The sequence below is a fragment of the Argiope bruennichi genome, chromosome 6 (genome assembly GCF_947563725.1).
Source record: "Argiope bruennichi chromosome 6, qqArgBrue1.1, whole genome shotgun sequence".
In the NCBI taxonomy this organism is placed as follows: domain Eukaryota; kingdom Metazoa; phylum Arthropoda; class Arachnida; order Araneae; family Araneidae; genus Argiope; species Argiope bruennichi.
Window position 1 is genome coordinate 22,877,125 of NC_079156.1, and position 26,467 is coordinate 22,903,591.

The 26,467-nt window shown below is 28.0% G+C and overlaps 1 long non-coding RNA gene across 1 annotated transcript in view; it reads right to left on the reverse strand.

Annotated features, from left to right (window-relative positions):
* LOC129972936 (uncharacterized) overlaps positions 1-23,528 on the reverse strand; it is a 40,115-nt gene extending 16,587 nt beyond the window's left edge. Inside the window, exons 1-2 of the long non-coding RNA XR_008784914.1 lie at positions 23,400-23,528; positions 14,903-14,979 (exon numbers count right to left, since the gene is read on the reverse strand). This is a non-coding gene — a long non-coding RNA (uncharacterized LOC129972936). The remainder of the gene's footprint in view (positions 1-14,902; positions 14,980-23,399) is intronic.
* Between the last annotated feature and the right edge of the window lie 2,939 nt (positions 23,529-26,467).

Consider the following 26,467-nt stretch of genomic DNA (forward strand, 5'->3'; position numbering starts at 1 on the left):
TAAAATTGCAACAGCACGAACATATGGTGTGATTAAAATTAAATTCATTTTCCGTATAAATCAGAAATGCAATCACAAGAAATGAAAAATGACTTGAAGCAGCGTTGATTTTTCAAAAACACATTTTTTGAAAATTGCAACACTATTAGCTGAATACAGTCGCATTCAGTCGAAAAATTCAAGAAGAATAAGTGCTTTATTTCAAGGTTGCTTGTGAGCCGAATGGAAGGAATATAAAAATGAGACTAATGTTTCATTTCAGTTTATCGGCAAACAGCTCAGGAAACAAAATGAATACAGAACATTTGAGGTTTTGCACAAGATTGAATCAGTTCAGAGTCCATAAGCGTCCACTGGTGCCAGACACAATAACTGCTCAACGAATGATAGAAGAGGCTATGTTTGCAACACAGTTGGGTACGGAGATGTCTTTCCTTTCAAAAGATAAGTATAGTAAGACTTCTACTCGGATTATTTTCGGTTTCTTCTTTTTCATTTAACTCAGAATCAACTCTGAGCTTTTAAAAGTCTCTGTAAAAGATTTTTAAACAGTTCCTTCCTCATCCATTGCAAGTTTAATATTTTTTAAATTGCAGTGTATACGAAATTTTCTTTTAAATTTCAGCATGTATGGCAAAGGGAAAAAAGGTATATTTCTTTTCTTGCAACCTTTTTAAATTTTCTGGTTGAAGTTTTTATTTCTTCTAGCAAAGATTTATTTTTATTATTACATCGTCTGGCAAGAGCTTATTCCTTCTATCCAGGCTTTCCATCTCTTACAATTCTTCTTCTCCTGCCTTTTTTTCCCCCACTTCTGCTACAACAAGGGTTGTTTTTTTTTTAATTTCTTGTCGCAAGAGTTTTTTTTTTTTTTTTTTTTTTTTTTTTTTTTTTAAATTTCTTCTTGCAAGAGTTTTTTTTTTTTTTTTTTTAATTTCTTCTTGCAAGAGTTTTTTTTTTTTTTTTTTTTTAATTTCTTCTTGCAAGAGTTTTTTTTTTTTTTTTTAATTTCTTCTTGCAAGAGTTTTTTTTTTTTTAATTTCTTCTTGCAAGAGTTTTTTTTTTTTTTTAATTTCTTCTTGCAAGAGTTTTTTTTTTTTTTTAATTTCTTCTTGCAAGAGTTTTTTTTTTTTTTTAATTTCTTCTTGCAAGAGTTTTTTTTTTTTTTTAATTTCTTCTTGCAAGAGTTTTTTTTTTAATCTTTTTATTTCTTCTCGCACGTGGGATTTTTTAAAAAATTATCTTTACTTCTCGCAAGAGTTTTGTCTATTACAAGATTTTATTTCTTCGCCAAAGTCTTTCTAGGTCCATTTTCTTAATACAAGTGTTCGCTACAAACAGTTTTATTTTCTTTCATTTTCTGACAGCAATACCTGATTTCACACATCGAAGAGCTGCAAATCAATCGACAAGATTCACATAATTACTTGTTCTGGATTATTCGGTGTACAGTTTCACAATGGGTATATAGTCCGGTGCCCAACAACGTGTTTCCGATTCATAAATCTGTATCTTCTATTGTAAAGGCAACAATTGGGAAAAAGAGCCAGAATAGTATAGAAAGTATTGCTTTTAGAGATGGAAAAAAAAATAGACATCGTAGGCTATTGCCTTCTCCTTTTTGTTGCATATTTCTATAAGCTCACTTATCGAAGAATTGAAAATTTAGGCAGGCAATTATCATGGTCCATAATAATCACCATGTTTATATCAGCATAAGTGACAGTGGTACACTTCAGCTCACATTTAATCGGGAACCACAACAAACCGATATTCTTTATCGATTGTTTAGTCCTGGAAAAGCACACTGGTGCAGCCACAGCAGTATTTTGCAGTACTGGGAACGACTCTTATAACGACTGTATGACTGCTCAGAAATTACAGGTTATAAATTATTATACAACAAAATTTAATATTTCCATTTCAATGAAACATTTGAGAAAGCAGAAACAATTATGATGTTGCAAATTTTAAGAAGTACTATATATCAAATACAGCAAATTAAAATTTGGAAAAATGCATTACAAGATATGCTGTTTTGATTCTTCAAAAAAAAAAAAAAATATTTATCCCTAAATATCTACTCTAAATTATATATCTTTATTTTTTTTTGTTTTGTTTTTGAAAGTTATGCTAGATTAACAGTATTTAATACAGCATATTATTTCAGTAAATTATTTTCTGAATACTGTTTAATTGTACTAAAAGAAAATGTTCGAATGTCTTCAATCATCTGCACATGAATAGGAATAAGTTTCAGGAACAAACATGAATCAAATTTAATTATTTCATTGAACATAAATTTGATCCCAAAAGTTCATAAAAAAATCTGAATATATATATTAAGATTATCAAAGCTTCTTTTTGTCAAATCCCAATGGAGAGAAAATTTGACAACACGAATATCAAGTTTTTCTGCAAAACAAGATAAAAATAAGCAATTTGCCACACATTATAACAAAGGTTTAAATTAATAGTTGCTTTTTAAAGCTCATTTAACAGTTTAGTTTTGATAATGGTTTCTATTTTAACGAAATAATATTTCAGAAACTTCACAGGAATGCTAAACACATTGGTGCAAAAAATTAAAAGTGTAAGTTCCTTTCCAAAGGATACTTTTGGTGTCTCAGTCTTTCTAAAAAACACAAATTATTCAACTATATAACACTTTAACTGCCGTGGGGTTCAAAGGAGACCAGTGGGCCCATATAATTTACATGGTAAGATATTCAGCACGGCAGTCAATGTGTTAATTAACGAACATAAAATTCCATCAACTTAAGGAACATGAAACATTAAAAAAATACAAAAAAGAAGCTTTAAAAATAGCATACGAACATGATTAACTTCATTAACAATTAGCAATATGAAAAAAAAAATTATTTTTCCTTAAATTTTGTTATTTTTCATATAAACACAAAAGAAACGAAACAAAACATACTCTTTCTGCTAGACACAATAGACATATATTGTATATATAGAATGAAATTAAGATGTCAAACGTACCAAATATATTTTTGGCGCTGAACTGTGTATTTCCAAAATCCCCAAATAGGGATTGTGGCAACTAATGGATTAAAATAATAGTAGTTATTTGGTGCAATATATAATAAAGGAGCAAATAATTTTAAGAGAAAAATATAATTTCCTTACATAATTTGCATTTGAAACAATATAAAATATATTTTATTTCGCTAGAAAGTATTTAATGAAAAAATGAATAACTATTAGTTATCTCCAGACTGGAAGTTTTCATAGAATTACTAATTTTAATCAGTAAAAATATTATAATAATCTTTTAACTTTATAAAAATTTTAAATGTAAACTTTTGTAATTATCACTTTATGAGCAAACTGGACAACACTTTCAAAAGACAAACGTCTTCTTGGCTGTATTAAATCTTATTATATTATGCAGTATTATTTATAATTGAATTATAATTAATACTGCATTGATAATGATAAAACAGCAATTAATAACTTTTTTAATGTGCTGCAAGAGTGTATTAATAGATTTCATTTTATCACAATTACACGAGATAATTGTTTTGCTTTAAAAATTAAACATTCCTTCAAATAAATACTTATATACATTTGAAATTTAGATCTCATAAGAATTTATCTTTTCTACACAAAATGAAACTCAAACCTTATAGAAGAAACTTCAGAATAACTATATTCTTTTGCACTGAACCAAAAGTTAATCATTTTAAATGCGCTTCAAATTTCACCAGGTATTAATAATCGAAGAATTTTAGATGACTATGAATTTTGACAATTTTGTTACTTTTATGGTTAAATCATGCCCTTGAAAAAAAAATTAGCACTCGTAATTACCAAACTATTTCTAAACTTCTAGAAATCGTGAGTATTAAGTACTTGATATTGAATAGATTGCATATTTTTGCTATGATTCTTTCCAAAACCGGCCTGAAAAGTTTTTTAAAATCTGCAAAAAAAAATTATAAAAGGTGGATTTCTTATCTATCTCATCGGTTTGAATTGACCTCATTATATAAAAATGCCTTTTTAGCATTAAATATTCAAGTTCACTGCAAAAATAATTGAAGAAATGCTGGGAACCCTAAACTTAGCGTTAAGAAATGAATAGAAGTACAAATGAATGTAAAAAAATGAACAGAGTGCAAAATATTGTTAAAAAGCTCTATTTACTTTTTCGGGGGTAGCAGGATTTTACTAATATTTCGGTTAATCCGAATCTCTTTCCTCTCTAAGATAATCAAATTCATAAATTCAGGGAATTAATAAATCATGTTTATCATTCCATTCCTACAATTACTTCCATCAATATCCTAGAAGCTTTGAGTGCTTAGTTGAGACAATATTAGTTGCATAAATCTTTAATATCAACAGTACCAATTATTCCCAATAAGATTGTGAGACTTTTTTAAAAAAATATAAAAAGCGTTGAAGTTACTAAATTTGTTTCTTAATAAATTTGTGCATTCAAATTAAGGAAGAATTCTTATTCTTGAATAAACCAATGAATTAATTTAAACAAGAAAAAACCGTTAATATTTAAAATAAATATCTCCATCTCAATTCTATAATCTCCAACTGTCATTTAGTTTATATTATATATATACATATATAAAGCGAGAAGAATGCGAACTATATCAGAAATTTTATAATTAACATATACAGCAGCAAGAATATTACCGTAATCATAAAATTGTTTTTTAAATTAAAAAATAATTGATAAAGTTGTCTAGCAGTAGTTGCATTTTCGTGAGTGACCCATAAGCATCCTATACTTATTCTTAAACATTGTTATTAAAGCGATTTCGCACAAAGCAAATTTATCAATTTACTTCAAAGGTAAGCAAATTTATGCGAAGCGATTCAAAAATATATTCCTCGATTAATTTTTTGAAAAAAGATGTTAACATTTTTTTAAATATGAAATTCTTATTTATGCACTAGAAATGAGGAAAACTAAGTTTTGAATATTTATATCCATTGGCAAACGGATCGAGTTCCTTGGAGCAGTCTTGAAAAAAAAGAGTAATGAATTTTGTACAATCCACTAAATTGATGTATATTTCATTGCTCGTAAATGTCATAAGCATATTTCTAACAAGTTCGAAAGAAAATATGTGTCGGCAATCACGAGATATATTGCTCTTCTTTAATTAGATTAAAATATACTACATTTAAACAATTAAGTAAAAAAGGATCCATAACAGTTTAAAGCAAATACAGGTGCGGACAGTACTTATTACAAATTTGAGACTTTTACTTTATCAGGAATTCCATATTGCCATCTGACTTTACTTTCTCTGGTAGGGTTATTCAGAATTTTTAGACGAAAGTTATGAATAAAGGCAACACCGAAGTTCTTGAGGAAATGCCATTCAAAAGATTATCATCTGAATGACTGACTAGTGATTTTGAATAATCTTTGCGCTTTTATTTCCTTTTACAAATGTTTGAATTTCGGGAAAATAGTTACAGATTTTCGAAGAATTACTAACATTTTATAGCAGTTGTCCTGATGAGGTGAGAGATTTTTTATAGCATATAAAAATTAACAGATTATCTCAATATCCAGCTTTAGAACACCAATTCTATTTCGAAAAGGGTTCAGTAATTCTTACTGTGGGCAGACGACAAGGACGTCTCCTAGACCAACATCACCTGATCAATAAAAGTACACATGATCCTATATATAGATTTTATTTTCATTAGCTGGGATTCGAATTTCCAATCAGGAACTTCTTTGCTATGTATCAGAAGAACAGAAATTTTATACAGAACTTTTCTGCTATATTAGATAAGTCAGTTAAATTTTTTTATAAAAAAATTCAAGACTTCTGTCACTTTATTAATATTTTTGTATCGTAATACTTTTTCCAGTTTACAGATAAAATTAGATGCATTTAATTTGGAGTTTCCAGGTAAATTTTCAAAAGTACTATTTGCATACCTTATTAAAAAATAATGCGAAAAGTCATTTATTATTTTAGAAACGGGATCGTATTTGAAGTTCATGAAATTTTAGACTGGAATTGTGTTTGCAATGAGTGATTCGCATTAAAATAAACCATAATTTGATCTTAAATTCATAATTTAAGATAATTCATAATTAAGAGATATCATTAACAGCAAATATTCGAATTTGCTGAGCATTCAACCTTCATAAGATTTCGAGGTAACTATTTACTTTCCTATAAGTTCTAGAACTGTTTGTACATTTGTCTATTCGCTATACTAGGCATTTCGAAAGCTTATGAAAATATCCCTTAAAATGTTCTAATAATATTCGGTTTTTCCACAGCGATAAATAGGCGATTTTTCTTATTATTTCATCAGCAAAAACTAAGTATTGTAAAGCTACAATAAAGCAGAAACCGAGTCAAAAAATTATCTCAAGAAATATAAGTCATTAAATATTTGGCATCAAACAGAGAAAGGCTTTTTCCTAACTAATTATTTACTCAAACATACTCAACTGTATAATTTTGATGGATTTTTTGCAATTTAATAAAAAGCAGTTGCATAAATTCATATGGATAAAAGTAAGGAATGCTGGGAAGAGAATTTTAAGAACTAAATTCAGACTTATTTAATAAAAAATTATATATTAATAGCTTAATTTCAATTCATAAAAAAATTCGAGAATTAAAAAGGTTATAAACATAAAAAGTGACAGACGAAAATGTCAGAAAATCGACACATTTTGTTTTTGCATATATCTGGCACTAATAATATTCATATTTTTAACTCGTTTTACCTAATATAATATATATAATATCGCCATCATTACCCGATAAAAGTTACAAAGAGCACGCAAGTGTCCTTCACATGCTCTTTTGAATTTAGAGGTCTACTAGGCATTTTTGACGATTAACACATTAAAAAGCAATGCTCATTTGATATACAAAGTTTATTTTTTGTGCTAGCATGCAACACAGTCCTAAATCTGAGTAATGAAGATAAATATAACATGCCAGACAATTAGTAAAATAATAATTAAAAGATGCTTAAAAGCAAAATGTGATGTCCCAAGGAATGTCAGAAGTTGCGCTTTAATCAACCATTTTAAATATTTCAGATTAAGAGATTCGATTTATGTCTACAGTTCTTTGATTTTTTTCGGTTAAATTTAGTTGCACAACCATATATTAATATTCATATTTTTCTCAACTTGTGGCAAATCATTCGTAATATTTATTTGATAGCTATATATCAAGTACTCCAACCTTTTAAAGGTAAATTTAAATACTTTTAACTATCGATATTCAAATTTTTTAACTAATCGAACGTTTTATTTTAACATTCATCTAGCAAATTTCATCAAAATAATATTATAAATCAATCAGAATTTCGAAACTTCATCTTAAAACGAAGCGGTAAAGGCAGACGTGCTCATAAAGAAAGCTAGCGTTGGGATTTAAAAAAAAACTGACAGGCAATATGTGCTTTACAAAGTAACACCTGCGCTGTATATATTTCGCAGTATGGCAACATCGAATGATGAATAATATTTAAGTTGGGGGCAGGTGAAATTAGCAATCTGTCACCAGGAAAAAAATTACTTTGAAAGACCAAAAATTCTACTATGGTCTATGAAAAAATATTCTAAAAATTAGTTTTTTAAGAAATTAGCTTCGAAAAAGAATTTATTTTACAAATTTAGCAATACATCATATGTAACCTAAGCACTTTTTAAAAGATGGGCAATTTTAGTTAAATCGTTTGGTTGATAAAAATTATACAATTCTCAGCCTTTTTCACATTTGCTTTCAGGTTGGGCTTTTACTTTATGGCAGAATAAATCTTTCCCTGTTCAAGATCATTCATTGCCCAATACTTTCAAAATGAATATGCTTGTATTTTTATCTCTACAAATTTTTGAAGAGGAAACAATTAATGGATAAATATTCAAAACTGAATCATCTAGATCATTGCATTGACCAACTCTCGTCTGAAGACCAACTGATGTGCAATCGAACAGAATAAATAAAACTACTTCCGAGCTCAGAATGAAGAAGAATAAGTTCTCAAGAAGTGCTCAAATAAGAATAAGTTAATAAAAAAAATTGAATTGAATTAAAAAGAAAATTTATAACAACGAAAGGTGATTGAAAGATAATCATGTAACCTCACGAAGTCATGATATCAAAAGATTCAAAAAGCACCGATTCAGGCAATATCTGATCTTCCAAATGAACAAAAAAAGAAGCTTACAACCTCATAATTCATTTTCACTAACACCAAACAAAAAGTATGACAAAATTTCCAATAGTCCAAAACTATTCACTATTCAAATTTCAATCTAGATAATGGTTGGTGTGGTGGCCTTAGATCATCAATAAGCATTCCTTCACAATTTTCAACTGGCATATATTTTGGCCACTAAGCAGATTTCGAAGTCGTCGTTTAGGTTAACTTTTTCTTTCGTTTACGAGATAATAAAAAAATAAAGATTCAAATTCCTTTCATTATTTTTGATTATTTTAAAATTATCTTTTAAATATATTTATACATAAAAAAAATGTTTAAATGACTGCTTGTTTTTTCCGATAGTTTTTTTTTAAATATAAGTTGGTGTTCCACAATTTTTTCAACAAAATTTAATTTTATTCCATTATTATCTTCATGTTCTTCACATATTTCAGAAAAAATAATTATTCAAATCATTGCTTTAAATTAAGTCAGGAGTTAAGGTTAATAATTCTGCCATAAGATGTCTAAAAATACATTTATTTAGTGCTGAGTGTTTTCATAATCCTGTTTAAAACTTTTCCAACAGACAAAAACATTAGAACCACAATAACATTAATTTAATACGTGTTGCATACATCATTCTCTCTATAATAAATATTTTGAAAAAAATTGTGAATCCGCATCGAAAATTTAAGCTTTATGTCATTCTATTTGTTTAATAGCACTTTACTTTTCAAAAATGGAAAATTTGTTGAAGCATATTTAACTTATTCGATATTTATTCTGTTCCACCAATCATCTTTTTTTCTCATATGATAGCATCATTGCACAGTAACTTCATCAATTTAACTTTATTTATAAAGCAGATACATTCAATTCAGTATTTAATTTCTACACTTTTCCTCAAAAATAGGACAAAAGTAATTCAAATTAAATTATTTCAAATTCTCAAGAATACTGTCAAACGAAACATTTTTATTAAATTCTTTCCGAATTAATAAATGGCAACATTTCACTTTTTCTCTTGATTTATGCAAAAATCAAAACTTGAAAAAGGAGATCGAAAGGCAAGCATGAATCTCAAACAATCCACCTCAGCTAAGTTTTTAGTTTCAGAAAAAATATCTTTCCACCTCCAAATTTCAGTTCAATAAAATACCATTTATATGTTTTTAAATACACTGATTTAAACTGAAGCATTATTAAAATGGCATAAGTGAAATTTTAATAAATAATTGATTTTTTTATTATTACAAATTTAATGCTTCTCTTCTTACCAATTTAAAGCAAATTCAATCAAAAGCAAAACTTTTAAAACTTACTAGCGTATTACAGCATAATTTATTATTGAAATAATTGAGTTCTGAAATTAAATAATTATAAAATTAAAAATAATCCCAGTTTTATAGCGTATCAGAGCACTAATCATATTTCTAGTTTTTTTATGATTTATGCATACTCAAAGCAAGAGTTTAATTGATAAATTTTAAACCACATGCGACATAGTGACTAAATATTACGAATAGTATTATGAAATGAATTAATTAATTTCATTAAGTACTTTTTCCATAACATAACTTGAAAATTTTTCAGACGTTCGCTGCGATTACAAAGGAAAATGAAAAAACATCAACTTTATTATCGCTTTAATTAGTATTAAAATATTATCTTGATTGATTAAAAGGAACGATTTATTTCCATGTTCTCCAAAATGATTTTTTCCAAATGATTGAAGCTGAAAATTTGCATATTTTAGAAAAAGAAATACGATTTAGATATGAAAGGGATTTTGTAAAACTTTAAATCCTCATGCAAATCAAAAATCCTCACTATTCCCGTTGCAGTTTCCTCATTTTTATGTCTTTTTCCTCACCACTGAAAAAAAAAATCAACTGAAAAGCAGGAACGACACAAAACCAAGATATTTCAGAGGAGACGAGATAAATTGCTTACGAGGAGACGAGATAGTAAACATTGCTTTTCAAGTTCCCTGTTTCAGCTGGCGTTATAACATTATGCAGCGACATATTAATTCTGATTTTTTTTTTGTTTGTTTGTTTGAAAACCTTATTCAAGCACTAAAACAAAATACAGAAACTACAGTCTTGGCAGATGGTGGATTTTAACAATCTGCAGCATGTGGAGAATAAGCACCAACTTAAATGGCATTTCCTGGGGGCAAAAAAAGTAACTGCAGGTATGATAAACCATTTAGAGAAAGTATCCAGAATTAAAAGTTTGAGTCAGCATTTAATAATTCATAAGCAAATATGATATTGATTTTAGCATGATATGTTTATTAGCAATAAGATTTGATTCATTCTTATTGGCATCTATCTATTCCAGGTCAATTATGTACATTAATCAAGCACATACAGGTATGAAAGTTCAATTAAAGGTTCAAATTCGTAAGCTGGTAAGTTATGTGTATTAAAGAGTGAAATGCATACTTGCAACAGTTACGTTGGTAACTACTGCCTTTATAAAATACTTTTTGTTTCCTTTCCAAACGCTAATTTTCAATCTGGAAATCTCGCCGTAATTTCCATGTACGTTGCAAAAGAGTTAAATTGTAGGATATTCAATTGATGATGAAGTAAAACGTCCTACTCTGGGATCACACAATTTCATGGAGCTCGGGATTAGTTCTACAACTTTTGTGACAGTGGCGGATTTACGATTAGGCATCTATATAGAAATATTAGTTACTGGCTGGATTTAAACTTGAAACTTAAAGCTATTAAAATTGAATGAATTTAGGCATAATTACTTGCTTATAAATATTTAAATATTGACTGGTTGTGGGGTATTTTGCTTGTAGGTCCATATAAAATTAAAGTTAGTTTCATCATTTCTTTATAATAAATTATTATGAACTGACAGCTTTAAGATCTGAATTATTCATTTTGGAATTATAATTCGGATAATAATTAGACTACAATATATTTTTTTAGACTATAATATAATATTCAACATCTTTATAACTGAGCTCTAAAATATTAACTGGGTATGACGAAATATTTCGTCATACGAGTTACTACTGCAATGAGCATGTCGAAATTTTTCTTCATGGAAATTTGCCTTAATATTTTGAACGTTCGATTGTCCCCATTGTGAAACAAGTCGAACAAAATTGTATTCCCCAGTAAATATGTTTAAAAAATATAAAGAAATAAAGACTAATTTTTAACCGAGTACATAAAATGGAAAAAATTATTTCAGCTGCTGAGATCGGGAAAAATTAATAAATATATATATATTTCCGTGAAAATGATAAAATGAAAATATTTACAAAACAACTTAGTCAAATGGCTGAAATCCGCAATTAAATAAATTAATTTTTTTATGGGAGAAACGTTATATGCACTGCATGAAGCCTCTAAATGTTTTCTAAATCCACCACTAATTCTGAGTTGTGCTAATTAAATGTCTATTTATCGGCAAATAAAGTTTTTTGTTTTAAAGAAATTTAAATAAAACCGCCTCTCATTATATCTATTTCACCATTCTTGGCAAAGACTTTAGTGAAAAAATATATCACCCAATGCCCTGTAGATGTACGCAATAAATAAAAATCCATCACATTTATTTCACAAGCGAAGATGTAGGAGCAGAAACTGTGGCTTGCTGAATACTGTGGGATTTGTTCCCGGTCATTAAGAATGTTGTGTCGAGTGAATCCTTCGAAACGCTCGAAGAACGACAGTGACGAGGCGGAGCCAGAAGTCGAATCGAGACGTGAATCAGAGGGGTGGAACTCCCGCAACATTGAACATGCACAGTTAAGTAATTGCATTAAAACATTCACAAATGCATAAGTGTATATTTATAAATACTATTTCATTATAAAAGCATACAAATCTGTAAAAGGAAGGAAAAAAAAAAACCTTTGCATTCTGAAGGCGATTTCATTTTGGCTTTTAATTCCTGCTAATATCGAGGAAAATCAAATTTTTCATATTTTTAACAAATTGTTTGACACCGATTATATAATAATCATAACGATCGTTCGTTCATTCTTTTAAAAGAAAAAGGCTTTTAATCAAGTAAAATATGGATTTTTTAAATTAAGTATATTTCTAAAAAAGAAAAATTTTAATTTATATTAATTAGCAACTTGAAAAATTAATGTGGCGAATAATGAGAGTGGTGATTTAAAATACAGCAAGATTTCATTAGCAATTTGCGCAGTTAACAATTAGAGAAACGTCTGAACTTGTTTAATTCACGAACTATGTGATTTCTCCTTCCAGAACGCTGTACGGAATTCCGCCGCAATTGAAGTTTATTAAAAATATTTTAATGAAGTTTATTTCAATTGCGAAATAATTAAATAGTCGTTGATTTTGAAGTAACAGAATTAAATTAAAGAAATAAACTCCAAGAAATATCAAAACTACCAATAAAATAATTGTCTCAAACTGTCAGTTAGAAATAGTAAACTTGATATTAAGAAGAAATTTAATAAATATAGGTCGAAAACACTACGTTGCTAAAAGTGCAAAAAAGTTCAATTCTGGCTACATGAATGCTGAAAGTACTACAAAAAGTCGATAGTAAAATACTTCTGATGTTTTCTAAACAGTAAATAAAAAAAGAATATGAATTCGAAACTTTTAATTATTCTTTTACTTGCCATTTTGGTGAATGTTTTATATTTTTCCTTACATGTATTAAAACGATGACTGAATATAAAATTTTTAAAAAGTTATGAGGATTAAGAACTTTGATTTCTTAGAACCCCTTCCCCTTCGCATAAAATGACGCGTTTGACGCGTGCATCGAATTACTGAATTTTTAATTTTAAATCAACAATTAAGTGAAAGTATTTTAAAATGCAAAAATCACTTAAAAGCACTTCATTATCTCAAATGCCATTTTATTATTTCAATTCCTATAATAATGTATGATCCAAATAGGATGTGCTTTTTAATTAGGGAGTGAAATAAAATCGAAAAGCAAGGACTTCAATGCCTAATTAAAAATTTAAACATGTTAAACTTACCAAAAGAAATAATTTTAAAAATTAAAAATATTTTTTAATTGGCATTTTAGTTTTACAAAGAAACGGTGGTAAGACAAACGATTTCGTATTAATCGATTTGATTGCCGAGTTCCTTTAATTAGATGAGAAATATGAGCATATTTATTTGCAAAACCAGAAAGAATAAATATAAGAGCATAAAAGTTTTTTTTGCTAACTCCACTTCTGATTTATAGCTTTTAATATCTCATTTTAGTAATCAGACACAAGAAGCAAGATCCGCCATTGTTAGAAAGTAAAGATTAAAAAAAACTATTTTATGAATAAAAATGAACGAACTCGAACTGTAACTGTAATGCTAATAAAAACCAAGTATTAAAGAGGCACGATTAGAAACCATTGTGAAAATGGACCTTCAGAATGCAGAGTTTTTTTTAAAAAGGTATTATGATGAAAGGCAGAATACTTACCAAAAAGATGAATCAAAAAACATTAAAAAAATACTCACCTTAAATATTTCTAAATTTTACCAATTTAATTTTTAAAAATTATCCAAATTCATGCAGGAACACCATTCAATACAGGAGAGCACATTTGCTCTTATTTATGCCAATCTGATGCGCAATAACTGTATTCCTTAAACTTAGAAGGTGATTAATTTAACAATAATAAAAAATGTCATAAATCATATGCGATGCAAATAATTCTATAGAAGAAACATTAAAAGTTTCTTACAAATGAAAATCACTCAGTAAAATTTTTGAAAAGAAATACAACAGTAAATGCTTTTCAATAAAAATGCCATTTTGGCGATTACTTCAAACTGTTTCGACCTCTTCAGATAATGGGTATCTAAATTGTCATAAGTGTACATATAGTATATAAAAATAGCAATTATAAATATAATAATTAAAAAATTATTATACAAGTATAATAATTGTCATTAAAAAAACTCGTCATAACAAAAAAAAAAAAAAAATGTACAATTTCCATGACGAGTATACTCGTTAAAATCAGTTATCTAATTAATGTTTTCCGTTGTACCTATAAATATTAAAAAATTTGACCGTAATTAATAAGAAGTGAATTAATATTTAATTTTCGGTACAATGAAGCAATCGTTTCAAAATAACAATACAGTAAAAAGATTTTATTTTTCTGACTGTCCTGTTTTATCTTTGAAGTTTTGTGAGTAACCACACACACACAAAAGATTTTTTTTTTTTTTTACATGCTTAACATATTAATACTATTCTAGATCACGAAAGAAAATTTCGCAGCCATCACAGATTTAATGACTAGAAATCAAGTAATAAATGTCTATTTCTTCTAAAAGAAATGAAATGCGATTTCTTCTAGAAAAGATTATGAATTTCAAGATATGTTACTTTTTATTAATGTGATATATTTTATTGTAGCTTAGAGCTTTATTTCAAAACTTTTTAAATTTTAATTCAAAAATTAAATTTTTCAAAAAATTTTAAGTTCAAATATATTTTAAATAAATTAAACTCATCGCTTAATATTCGGCGAAATCGGAACCCTATCATTAAATGCCTTTAACCAAAAACAAATCATTTAAGCATTGCTATATTAAAAATGTTTACTAATACTCTTCAATTGTTATAGAATACTTCCCGTCCAAATAAAAATTATTAAAATCATTTCAATCAATAAATGAAATTGCCAGTAAAGCCTATTTGATAATGAAAATGGAGTAAGACTCACCCATGTGTTGTTTGCAATAATTAAAGACATGCCAATGGCATCCATCAAAGACGGTCTCTCAAATTGCTCCGTCCATTCTGAAACAAGTGAATTTTAATTTAGATTCAGTTCAGTTCAGTTAAACGCTATATTCAGTAACAACAAGTACATAGAACTTTTTATCTTTCATAAAAAAGCGTTTTTATTAGTGTACTAAAATTAACAATTAAAAATTTGAATACCAAAATGGAATTCCAAGTAGGTGAGGCATTAAAATTAATACTATGTTATAACACAATAAACATTAGAAATCAGAATATGTTCTGAATTTTTATTGTAAAATTTTACGTGTTGTGATATTTTATTATATTACGTATAGATGTGCATAGGATAATATTTTTTTTAACTTTTTACTTTACCAATAAAAATGCAATTTATTTTTAGTACTTTCATTTTTCTTATTAACTGCCTTAAATATTACAGAATCGCCAATCTTTATAAAAATCACAACCAACAAAATTTAATTAAAATCAATCGATAAACCTGTAATTCTTGAAAATATTAAAATATATTTCCATCAAGAATACACACAGAAATATAGGAAATTTCAGAATTAATGTATTAATAGAGCAAATACTCGGTTACAAAATTTTATCTTACAGAAAACCAAGTAAAAGGTATGCGAAATTATTAAAATTTTTTTTTAATATTCTGTAATGCTTATTAACCTGAAATTTTGTATAAATTGATTTAAGAAACATTAAGAACGCAAAAAAAAAAAAAAAAATGCGAATTATAATAATGGAAATAATTATTATTTTGGCTGAAAATAACTATAAATCGGATTATTTGAAATACATTCTGCAGATAAATATATTTTACAACATAGAAAAAACTGTATTGAAACAAAGAAACAACTGTACTCCAATTCCATCTTTATACACCAATACATCAATTTCTTTGCATTATGAAAGATTAAGACTAAAATTTTTAAAATAGGCATATTGTTGATTCGGTTATTCCACAGAATAAATTGAGAAATTGTAATGCCAAATTTGCACAAAAAATGATACAGGTGGCTTTTCGAAAGATTTAATAAATTTTATAATTTGAGAAAATAGCATATTAAAGCATACATTATGCAAATATAATTGACAGCAGAAACAAAATTCAAATACTTTTATTAGGAAAACTGTTCAGAAATTAAATTTTATATTAAAAATATATTTCACATTTTCTCCAAAAACTTATTTTCAACGTAATTATCTACGTAAGGCGTTATATAAACTTACACTTAGTAGATAGAAAATAAAGCAACAGCATTCTTAACGGCGATTAATACAAATTGCATACATTGGGCGAAGCAACAGTGGTTCCATACACTAACAAAAATTCAGGACAAAGGAGGAACTGATGCCACTGGGATTAACTGGGTGGGGCATCCGATTAATTCTTTCGAAGTGAAACAAGGTTGACAAAGTTCAAACAGGAAGCAGCTGCGTTCAACTTAACTAAATGACTTGTCTAAACTAAGAGGCAGAGCAGATGCTTTTACTGTATCATTCAATAGTTATTTAAATTTTTTTATTCATTATTTGTCGATATATCCGGTGTTCCTCACGTTGAAAGAATGTATTCCTTGAACCCAGCTGGAGACATTGCTGCTTTGTACAACCAAATTAAGCTTAATTATATATATATATATATATATATATATATGAGAATTCCTTTTCATGCTTAGGAAGCTGAAAGATTATTGTAGGTTTGTTGTTTCTAAAAATTACTGTAATAGTCTTTACTATTATACGGCTTTTATAATAATCATTAATCTTACAATTTGAAAATGACATCCTTTAGAATGGAGACTCAGATTCAACATAAGAGAGCCAAGAATTAAGCCAAATTAAATATTAATGGAAGTCAACTTTTAACGCGTCTTTTTTTCGACTTTTTGATTTTCTAGCAATTGCGATTAAATCTGCGCAAGTGCCGAAAATAAATTTAGCTCTTTAGAATTCTTAACCAAAAAAATAATATTCTGAATCAAATAAAATTGCACACTTAATACGATTAAAAGATGGCATTTGCTGAATCATTACTCTGAAAATAAATCAGAACAGTTCATAACATCAAAGTACCATGTAGCTAGAAAAAAGAAAACGTATTGAATACTTGTTTAGAATAATCACTCTAGGAAAAGAATCTTGAATGTGTAATGAAAATGACTGGCGTTTCCCAAGATCAAATGTTGCATTTTCTGTTTGAGGAGGAACACATCAGATACGATAAATTAAATCTTAAATGAATTACAGAAATAATCAACACTTGAAAATTACTATATGGAATACCTTAATATTTAAAAGATATGTTCTTATGCACTTTTCAGTGATTGAGATCAAGTAACAACACAATACAGATTTCAATATATAAACTTGCTACGATGAATAGGGTATGAAAACAGTAGTGACTTAGAAATTGCACTGGACTTCTTGCGATATTTTATAAAAATATCTAATAAATTTCAAAATATATTGCAATATTCAATTTCAACAATACCTTGAAATTTAATTATTTAGCATTATGGAATAATTTCTTTTAAAATATAGAATTTCAGAATAAAAATTAAACAGTAGAAAATGTTTCACAGAAGACGAAGAATCTTAGTGTATTCAAACACGAAGGAATGTTGTATTTCAACGAATGTATCAAATGCTGAATGCTGTTGGAAGCTGAACAGAAAAAAAAAAGAAAATTCACAAGTGTTATGACGCTTGTCTGGGATTGAACAAGAACGAGTGAAAACAAAACTGATGAATAATAAATTTTTGGTTCTGTAAATTTGGGGGAAAAAATGCAAATTTTTTTTTGTGAAGATCACAAATAATAAATTATATTCGAAACAGGTGACGATATCCCTTACGATCGACACAAGACAAGTGTTGTCCATTTAGGATTTAAAATTGAATGCTCCTTAGGATATCAACTACACGAAGATGGCTGACGCTGCTTTATTTTTAACTGGATATCTGGAACAGTGATGAACCGTTCCCAGGATGGGAAAAATTACTCTACGTGTTAGAACGCCACGTTTCACTTTCGTTATATAATTTGCTGCTGGCAGGAAAATTTTCTTCTGATCGTCGGGACGACTTCACTTTCGTTTCAACATGTGCATTAGAAATTATTTTTAGTTGGGCGCCAATGAAGTGGAATGAAGATCATCATGATCCGTGCAATGGGAATAACAGGAAGTATGTCTTCAGGAACGTTTCTTTAATGATCACATTTCACACTAAACACGAAGACAAGACATGAACGCGTGCACCCCTTACAGAATAGCATCTCATCTCATTTTATAATAGCAATCCACTGTGGGATGCGTACCTAATCAGACATCGCCATCTGTTATCCAAAAGAGAAGATAGAGTAATGCAACTGCTACAATTTGATAAAAATACATTTCCATGAGAATAAACGCTTAATTTGAGTATAGACAGCGAGGGAAGAATAATTGTTCAAATCGTGATTTTTTTTAAAGTATATTTCAAGAAAATTTATTTTTTAAAGATAAATCGTGAATGATGTGGATATCAGGTTTAAATATTTCTTTACAATTTAAAAAATATAATGGCTTTGAATAAAATATCTACAATAGTCTCACGCTTTAGAAAAAATTGTTCCCATATAAACTTACACTTTACACTGGTCGTATTAAAATGACCTCGCTTTATGTATGATAGAAGTGAAGGTTAATTCTCCAGGGTTATAATAATAAAAAATAATTACATGCAAATTTAATATATGAAATATTTAATGCTAATCAAAAAACAAATAATTTTCTGGATATTCAGAAATGTTAGCAAAGATTATAATTACATATATTTGATTCCGGGATAACAAAAATTCTCATCTGAACGGTAATCTTGCAGACTGTTTGTAAACTGGTTAACTGAAGTATGAAAAGAATTAGGTACATAAAATGTAACACATTATCTTATTACCGCAATTGCACATCTCAAATTTTGAATGAAATTCACTAAAGCATTGAATATATCAGTCCCTATTCTGGGGAATGACGGAGGAATAATTCAAAAATACAACAAACTACATAACTGAAATTTATATGTGTTCTTGTCAGCTAAATTACATATTTAATCTCAATCAGTTTAACGACGGAAGAGTTCTAAAATAGGTTTTTTTCACAAAAGAAGCGAGATATTTACTCTAAATTCACTTTAGCTTCACATTTACTGAAGACCTCTTTTTATGAGGAATGCTCACTGTAACTGCTAAAGAGAAGTTTAATGAATAAGCAGAAGCAATTGAAAAAATGTTTAATAAACATATGAAATGTAAAGAAGAAAGGATAAACAATTTTTAAAAATCGTTTCTTTACTTTAAAAATATTTTTTCGATACTTTAAATGTCGCCTTTAAGTCTCAAAAGTCAATTATTGCTAACTTTAAAAATTAATGTTTATTTTAAGTGTACGAAAACTTTGTAACATGCATTGTTTATACATCGGAATTATTTACAATGTGTGTCACAGATTCTACCGAAATTTATTTATCAGTAAAATGTTCACAACAAAATGAATTTTACAAATTTTTAAAACCGTTAGCTTTTGAAGAGCTCGTTGAGGTTTCAATATCCTAAAACATTTTTCTTCTGTTAAAAATTAACTTTTCAAGAAAAATTTCCACTTTTAAACATTGTTATTCTAAGAACATTTTACTACAATGTTGCCATTCGCAGTCAATATAAAGTTGTCGAAACGAAGATTAAATTAGTTGTAGATGTTACAAATTCTTCTTTTCAACATTCATTGTGCTTTGAATAAATATAGTCAGTAATACAATAAATAAGGGTGAATACGTCTGAAAAAAAATATATTTTTAATTTATGCCTTTTATCACATAATTTTTTAAGAAATATTTACATCTTCTTTTAAATTATTTTTCAGCACCTGTTTCTTTAATTATATGCCACAATTCGCCTCCCTATCTAGAATCCTGAATCGCTCAGTAAGGATTTCAGGTTATTAAGCACACAATATGGATAAATTAATAAAAAAAATCTGTTGAAAGCATTTTAAATTTTTTTAAAAAAATTATCGAAAATAAAGAAAAAAATTGTATAGAAATAAAACTATCATTTAGAACCTAATTTTCTGAATTTTTAAAATGACAAAGTGAAACAGAAATAAGCATTTATGCAATAGTGAGCTCTGAAACCACGAAAAAAAATTCTTACGAAGTATGTTTATTTTAAATTTAAAACTTAAATATAATTTTGAACAATTCTTATGCAAATAGATCTTCTAATGAAATTTTGTAACTCTAAGTTTGTAATTTTTATAATTGATCTTTACATGAAGCAATTAATAGTGGACATAAAACTTGCTTGAACATAAAATTTCATGTTAAAATTAAATATTAATGTCACTCAATGGAGAGAATCGGGGTCATTAAAAAACTTTGGTATATAACATATATTTGATGGTCATTTAGTAAGTTATATGCAATATAAGAGACAAAACAGCATTAGTGCACTAAGTTCCAATTTCGACTACCTTAAAATATTCCTTTCATTGCACTTAGGTTGGAGTGACATTTCGATTTGGGTAGCACTATTTCTACCTCAGTTGAGGCCTGAATTGTGAATGGCACCAAGAGCCTCAGCACGACATCATTACAATCGAACATTATTTTTACTTATAAAAAAGATCGAATATATGTGTGTGTTGGTACTCTACCGGTCAGACCATTTGACCTAGGGCTAGCAGACTTTCACATACGCACTTTGAATAATGAAAATGTATACCTCTAAGCACTTTTAGAAAGTAAAAAGCACGAAACCGTATTAATGACGACTGGTAAATATCCATCTTGAACAAGAGCATGCAATATTTTTTTCATTAAGTCATTTTCAGAATTAAAATTACTAAATAAGAGTCACAGAGCTACAAAAAGTAATATTAATTCTAAATTTTGAAACCGAAATAAAATCGAATCAATTTTGAAAATAATTTAGATTTTTTTTTTTTTTTTTTTTTGATTTGTCAAAATGAATAATTTTTAGTTTGATCATAGGTATTGTAATAAACATACAGTCATTCAATTATTCATTAATATTGCCACAATACTAATAATTATATATTTTACAATTACTAAAATAACAAATAAGAGCTATTAATCATTCTTAAAATATTCAAACATGCAGCCTTAGAACAAAAAAAAAAAATTGAATTTCTTAAAATAATTCATTGCGCCAAATGAATTAAAATATGGAGAAGTAGAACAAGTATGATTAAATAAACAATAAATAAATTTATGCAAACAATAACGTTGTAGAATTATTATATAAAAGGAAAATTAAGCGATCTCCAAAATGATAAAATTTTGTTCCGAAAATGTTAAAATTCACATTTCCGTAGAAATAAAAAACCATGTCTGAATATTTTTTATTAGTCAACGTGTTTTGAAAGCTGTTCAAATATAATTTGCATGCGTTATAAGGATTTTATACACATCATAAAAATAATAAAACCAGCAGAAGTAATCTCTGCAAAAGTTTCTCAAATATTCTATAATAAAAATGTTATACCAGTGAACGCCTTGCATAGCACTGGGTAACAAAAAGTTACGAAATATTAATCTTTGGTGTGAATTTAACATTTTAAATGAATCTATTGCGTCATCCTTGCCGATTAATAACTGGCATACGGTTAAGGTACTTGTCGATTTCAACGGCGACCCAAAAGCGAAAAAATAATTATAAAAATATACTTTATTATATATATATATATATATAATAAATATGTTCATAAACATAGATCACATGCTATATAGTTTGATGATTAAAATCGCCAAATTGGCAAATTTTTTGGCGCTTTATTGGTCATCGTGACAACTTGCAACTCTAGCGGCTAATAGTATTCGGAAATAGTATTTTAAATGCATTTCTCATAAACGATTGAAATAAATATTCGATATAGAACTACATTTGCAAAGTCAAAATCGCAAACTAATTTTGATGTATTTAAGTCATTATGTTTTTGAACTATCGCGGTTACATGCTTCTAAAAGGACAGAACAATAAACGGTCAGTCTCTCACTGCATTTGACTGAAGATTTGACAAGTATCTAGACTGTAGATGTAAATTCTATATATCGAATTTTATCTATTTAGCTCCCTTCGTTTGCGGTTATTTTATTATATTCAAATGGCCCCACAGATTGTTTCCCTGTGTACGGATTTTGCTAAAAATTTGATAGAAATCAGCAGGTTTAGTATAAATACCGCGTATGAAATTTCATATATCAAGATTCAAAATAGAAACGATGAAATTTCATATATCTAACGTTTGAGTTATCTTTGTCCAAGACAGATTGATGAACATTTTCCAAAAATACGTTTCTCGAACTCAAGCAGGTCGAAAAAGTAGAGATTCGTCAAAATCTAGAGTTCGAATTTTTTGACGGATACAATATTTCCTTTACGAGGAAGTAAAAACTGAATTATGCACAAAAAAACTATACTCTTTTTCGCAGCTCCAATTACCAACTGCTGCTCAAGCAAGGTGGAAATTCAAAATGGAAACAATGGAATCGGATAAGATTTAAGATACTAATTTATAGCAGATGGTAATTTGCATCAAGTGGAATTAAATGCAGATAATACCCACATAATTTGTTATAAGTACTATTAATTAACTGTGAAACAGACAACTTGCCAAATATACCACCAAAACCAAATTAGCAAATTGCTACCCTATGAGCACGCTTGAATAATATGCTAACTTACGAGAAGAAAACTAGCATCTTTTTACACTGTATTGATTAAAAGCTGTCGAAATTATTAATGTTAAAGATGAAAAAGTGTTAAAATTATCGTCAACTAATCGCCAAATATTCACCGTTAATTAATACCTTATTATATCAATTTGAAGCATTGAGAATCAAATGTAGATGCGGGTTCGAAAATTCTTATCCAAGAAAATTAAAGCCAGGGTTCATAACGAAACTCCCATCTTTATAAACACAAAACTAATCAATTTAAATAAAAAGTAATAACATGAATCAAATAAATCTGGCAAAGATATTTTTATTAACATCGAAATTGTGATTTATATAACGAAAAAACCTCTATAATATGAAAATAATGGAAACCAAGAGAATGAATACATTTATGTTAGATTATCTGATAACAATAAGAATTTAGAGCACGGCATAATCAACTGTCCAACATTCGTTATCAACACATTCACTGGGACAAACAAATGAGATGCAAGCGTTAAACAATGAAGACAGTGAATAAAATCGTTCTAGACAATTTCTACAAGAAAAAAGACAAGTAAACTTATCCTACAGATATTTATTATGTAATACAACCAAACTTACTTAAAGTCGCAACGTCTTTAAAAATCTAAATTCAGCATTCAGTAAATATTCATTGGATATCCCTTAGAAGGAATACGTTAATCATATTTCAAAGTATTGGAAGAAAATAAACTTACCAAATTGCCACAGTTTAAAATAAATTCCCGATGGTAATTACGGATGGATTCAAAATCGCTGAGCAGAATATGGCTGCTAGATATTCTTTCTTATCGTTGAATTTCAACTACGAACTAAAGGGAAAACAAAGTTTCAACCAACCGCACGAGCGAATGCTCGCGCAAATGAATTCTCATATTTGAAGCCGAGTTTCTAGAAGGTTCAGGAAAAATAGCGCAGGTGCAGGGGAAAATGTTTAATTAGATTTCCAACGGAAATTGCTGTTTCTCATTTTCACTATTTTTTTTTTTTTAATTCTTTTCTTTCTGGAAATGTTTATTACCCAGCATGCACTTGAATACATTTAATACGGCACTCCACCCCAACACCGTGCACGAAGCACATCGTTGGCTGCACTTGAATACAATGCGCAGAATTGCTTTAAATATTGAATATCGTTTATTTTAGTGATAACAAAAGATTTTTTTTTTGAAATTAACATAGCAGAAATTAGAAATATTTCTGCTTATGTTTATGGCTTCATTACATAAATGTTATAAAATGTTTCGAATCGTCCCCCTACTTTATTCTGATTATTAAATCCTTCATTTTAAAAGATGAATTTTATAAACTTTATTATAATTTTTAAAGAATATTTTTCAATTTTTTATGTACATAAAATAGTAAAAATTCTTTAAATACCTAATTCTCTCCTATTCATCATATTTCGACAAGTCTCAAACTATTTTTTTGTCATTTGTCTAAGATTAGGTGAGGCAATGCCTTTTCCGATATGTTGCAAAATAGCAGATATAGGCATTTGGGGGCTTTTAGTTGTACACATTATGCGCCCTCTCTTTTAATAAATATCTGGACTTGACTTCACATTCTTAGCTTAATTAACAAATTATGATTTACTATAGTATACTCCTTTTCATTTTATTAACTTTATGAAATGCATATTTATTTGTTTATTTATTATGACTTATGCTTGTGCAGCATCCACGTTTGTACACAATATTATTTAGGGGGCGACTAAGGTTGCAAACACGTTCATTTCCATTACTCATGCATGTTATTCGAACCTCTATCTAATAAGATGCTTACTTTGTTGTCTCTTAATTACAATAAAGAAGAGAATATATAATTAAATAGTAGGTATGAGTCACAGATGACAAACACAGTGAACAATGTGTTAAAATAAGAAATTAAATGCTAAACATAGGCGAATTTCATTCAAATCAAATTTTACACTGAATTAGAACTATTGCTATTACCTGAATATGGGTGAAACGGCAGCCAATGTGTTAAATATTGTAACAAAAAAGTGAAGGTAATCAAGCAGATACGAACCTGAACTATTTTATTTAACTAATTATTACTATCCAAACATTTTATAGAAATTTATTTGTTTGACAAATAATGTTTTAATCAACCAACATTTGGCCCTAGACAGTTGCATAATGGAAAATCGGCTCCAGTTTTTATCTACAGTGAGAGTCAAAAGAAGTAAATGCCCATAACTTATTTAGAAAATAAGTTATTTCAAATATATTATTGACTTATAATATAAAGTAGATACATACAATTATTAACTTATTATTTCATGTGAATTTATTTCATTCACAACTTCACCTATATTTACAAACTCGGTATAAAGCTCACGTATCAATCTTCATCTAATTTGATGCAGTTTTGAGTTATCATGTTCACAGACAGACAGACAAAATCCAAAATTGTGTTTTTTCCGGACACTACGAGGTCTGAAATATAAAAGATTAGTCTAAATCTTGATGTGGAACTTTTGGACGACTGCAATATTCTTCCTTTGCATACTTCATATATGAAGAGTAAATACTGAATGAGATTTGAAATTATACATCGAAGCATCGTTTCATAATAATGATTTAGACTTAATAAATAACTTTTCATGATATTTCATTTTTTTTTTTATATTTCCTTTTTGTTATGCAGTATCAAGAATGCTCACACAAAAAATTTAAAATGAAAAACTGACACAACACGAATGACCGAAAGAAAGCATTACTATAAATATATATATATACAGTGACTCAAACAATTGAGAGCACACCTTACTTTGACGTGATAAAACCAACTTTCAATATTAATAACACATTAACGATAAGTGCAAACATGTTTTTAATTTTAAGCACAACAAATGGTTTAATTTAAAGTTAAAACAAAGGATAATCAATGAAAAATTTCTAAACTGAAAAGTTTCAGAAGCATTTTAAATGATTATATGCAGATTTTTATCTCAAAAAATTGAGAATACACTTATTAAATTTTTGTAATATCTCGCATAGAAAGAAAGCATCAGTATTTAGTTTCATGTCTTTTGGCTTTTATAAAGGCATTTAAACGTCGTGGTAGGGATTCGACCCATTTTTGGTGGTATCTGAAAATATTTTACCCCATTCTTCTTGCAATACTCGTTTTAAATGGGTTTTGTTTATAATTTTGTGTTTTAGACCACTGTTTCGAGAGTGGCCCACAGATATTTGATGGCATTGATGTTGGGGTACTATGATGGTGTGTGTAATTGCTGTTTACTATGAAAAAAACACACCACTTTGACATTATGTGCATTCTGTTTGGTATCGTTGTCCTACAGAAAGGTTCGATTTCAGCACTTTTCGATATTTTTTGGGTAATTAGATAAAAATTTTGCCTCAAAAATTTATATTTAAAGAATCCGTTGAAAATTTGAATTCGTTCATCTAGATTATCTTCATTTTCATTTTGGTCAGAAAAAAGTAGCTATTGTTTTCGATTCAACTTCAAAATCTAGTTTCAAAATTATTAAAATCCATTTAGTATCCTATTTTTGCAGTTTAAATCAGTGTGATAGAATCTGAATGTGAGATTTATGATATCTGTAGTTCTCTATTTTTCAAAACAAAAATTTATCTAGAGGTTTGGAGATCATTCATTTTTAGCCATATTAAGATTTTGACAGTTATTACATTTTTTTACTTAATCAATGCAAATGTGTTTTGACTTTCTATATATTTAATGTGCGTCATAATCATAACACTAAGGGTTTTGATGCCGAGAATCTAGCAAT